Source organism: Bufo bufo, chromosome 2 (assembly GCF_905171765.1).
Source record: "Bufo bufo chromosome 2, aBufBuf1.1, whole genome shotgun sequence".
NCBI classification, from domain to species: Eukaryota; Metazoa; Chordata; class Amphibia; order Anura; family Bufonidae; genus Bufo; species Bufo bufo.
In genome coordinates this window covers 607,674,907-607,678,401 of record NC_053390.1, presented here as the reverse complement: position 1 = coordinate 607,678,401, position 3,495 = coordinate 607,674,907, and positions in this window count along the sequence as shown.

Sequence of the window (3,495 nt, the reverse complement as noted above, 5' to 3'; positions counted from 1 at the left end):
GCCGAGCATGTGACCATGGGCCCAGGCCTGGCCGGATTCCGGCGTGCGCTCCACGCTGGAACGCACGCCGATCGGGTGACCGGAAGCCCAGGCCTGGCCGAGGAGTTCCGGCGCTGGGACGCACACCGGTCTGTGACAGCGCCCAAGCCGGAGGACAGGTGAGACCCTGTGGAGGGGGGTAACCCGCAGGCCGGACCCTACCCGACCTGCCGCCGCATGAGGGAGGCGGAGCGCTCGGGTCTGGAGTGCATATCGAGCCGGGAGTAGGTGTCCGCCGCTCAGAGGAGCCCTGTGGAGCAGGGCGAACATCACACATGAATTACCTAACCTGCAGACGGGAATCGGCGGTGTATGGGTGGTGAAAAAGCGACAGCAGTTGAAGCAGCTCACAACGTGCAAGGGTGCAGTATCAGAGCAAGGCGACTCCTTATCCAGCGTGTGAACAGAAGCGCCCTGAGGAGCTGGGGGCTGGAGCTTAAAAAGGTAATATGCCCCTCCCACAAATTCAGGCTGACTTTTCAGCCTTCCACTTGTTGCAATACACAAAACAATATGCATTATTCCAATGCCTCCCGTCGGTGCAGGCGCAGTAATCTTATAGTGATTCGGCCAGGCACCTTTCATCTATTCATCCCTACTTCTAAATTAATAGAAGTATATAGCTATATCTCTCTAGACATTGGAGAAGGAAATTGTGGGGGCGTTACATACCATACCAGTAAAAAAAAAAAAAAAAAAAAAGATCCCTTTTCCTCTTAAAATGTGCTCTGATCAGACACAATAATAAAGGAAAAAAAACCCACAAATTTGACATTTCCAGGAATTTTTGGTTGCAAATGTAACTATATCGGGATTTTTTTGTTAAACACCTTGTCAGCACCAGTTCTAGGTGCATACAATTTATTTAATCACTTTTGTTCTATACAAATTAAACTGCAATTCTGGTGGGTGTAAGCTACTGGCCGTTCTGAGAGGGAGTAAAAATACCAGGGGGCACCATAATAAGTACCTACCAGAAATATCTAGATACTGGTTCATTTTTAAATGGGTTGTCTAATGAATAGCAACGTACTTAGATCAGGAAATGCAGAACAATTTTTCAACTGGAAACATTAAAAACTTTCTCTAGTGTCCAGATATTGCTAAAGCACAACATAGTGACCATCTGCTTTCCTTTTAGCACATCCACCTAAATTGTCCAGTGCCTGTGAGAAGCTGCTTGTGCAGAAGACAATGGTGAGTGGAGAGGCCAAGTAGTGTGAGGATGGTGGTGCAACAGTGGCAGCTGTCCTGTTTCTGTGCACTCTTGAACGTTCACAGTGAACAGAGGGACACCATGTTAAACCCAGCCAAGGACTGTGGAGTCCAGGAGACATAAATGTGCGTTTCCTCCACAGTCTGCTTGCATACACAAACTCTGTTCTGTGGGCTACTCAACCTTTTTAGGGGTGCTGACCTTCACTACCTTGTCTCCCCACTGGATCTCCAAAGGTTGACTGTAACTGCCCCAGGACTGACCATTCTTTAGCTACTTACACCTCAGCTACCAGTTCTAGACTCACTAATTGCTCACAGGAAAAAGGCAAGCGCATGTTTACAGCCCTATTCTGAGGATAGGTCATCAATGTTAAAAGCCCGGAGAACCCCTTTAAGAGGGTTGACTGAGATCAATTAGAAATGCGAGGTGGGTTTGGCACTGTTTATTAAAGCAAAATAAACGGCAATCGCCTACGGATGGGTTCTGATAACTTCTAATAATGATTTTCATCTGCACAGTAGATGGCGATTATTGAACCAAAATCTAGCATTTATAGGTCCATGCCGCCATTAAATGTAGCTTGGCATAGTTTGAGGTTGGCAGAATTATGCTACATTATGGCTTTTTGAAAGTCTTTTTACTATTCTGAATATAGTGAATCAGAATAACAAAACTATTAAATATTATACACCTGATAACCTATGCTAACAGAAAAAGTAAAGAATGGTACATTTACCTTATATAAACTAATGCACTAGTGCATTAACCTCCAGGCTGCTTCTCAACACACAAAAGACCATGTCCTAATGACACTTTCAGACACTCCAGTTGGTTCATATTTTAATGGCTCAGTAGAAAAATGCTGTTCTATGTTTAGTAAGTAATGTTCTTAATACGGTATGTACGATCATGTGAAGTTCTTGTAATGGCTTTGAGCTTTTTATGCTTTGAAAAGACGTCTAAAAATTATGTGCATGACCCAAACAGAAGTCACAGGTGCCTTGAGGTATAATAAAATATGTTTGAAGGCAATGAAAAAACACAAGTGGGAATTTATCATGAGGGTAATATCTGAAAGCTGTTTTAAGTCTGTGTTGGTGTACTGTGTGCCAAATTTATCTAGCGGAGCATGGTCTTTAAAAACGAACTTGTTGCACTAGCTGGCAGCCACTTCTGTTTTTTCCACAGTAAATGCTGATGCCGCTTTATATTGATCAGTCGAGCCATGGTGCCGACACTTGTGTTTAAATTCCCACAGCTTATTATAATCCTGTAAAGTTTGCACATAGCAATGCTTTTGTCTTCCAGTACTGTGGAGAAAAGCTTCCAGACATGAGATACTCCCACAAAGCAAACGGCAGCTGAGCTTAGCTTAGACCTGGCACATTTTGAGCTTGCGCCCAGAATATTAGTGACACCACCAGTTCCCGAAGCAGATCTGGCCCTGACAGTTTTTTTTTAGGGAGGTTCTGGCTGTACATTGCTTCTGCTCTTTACTGCTGCTATTGCCACCACCACCCTCTTCCTCTAATATCACTTCCTCCTCAGCACCCTGATCTGTCTCCCAGGACCTGTTCAACACACAATCATCATAGTGCTCACCCTCTCCGCCACTTTGATCAGACTGTGATATGTCATTTTGGGCTCCTTGGCTGCCCTCACGATTCCGTGCTCTGTATTTCCCCCTACTGCCACTGTTGCTACCACTGCCCCTGCCACCACCATGTGGCTCCAAGTGCCCCTACCACTGTCACCAACACAGCTATGCATGGTGTTCCCCTAAACCTCCTCCACATGGCATTCTAAATGCTGACTGCTCTCATACAAGTCATCAATGGGGAGACTGTATTTAGTATCTTCCATAGCATGTGGTGGGGTTTAGTTGCCTCCTCTTAGGAAAATAGAAGGCTCCCCACTAAGAGGGGGCAGTGAAGACAACTTAATGGCTTCTTTGGGGTTACAAGGAGGAGATGAAGGAAGAATGTGGTTACCCCTGGCTCCAAGGCACAGTGTCAGACTCAGGTATCCTCCACATAATCCTGTTATGACTAAGAGGAGGAGTGAGCCATCGAGTCCACAATCTCACCATCTCACCCTCTTTGTCCTCAATAATAATGTTGCACCTTTTGGAAGCCAGGGAGAACTGTGGCCCACTACTACTACTGGCCAGATGGCTGATGCTCTTGCTGACTGCTGCTAACCACATTCTGACTCTTGGAAGATGAGGCATGAGTAGG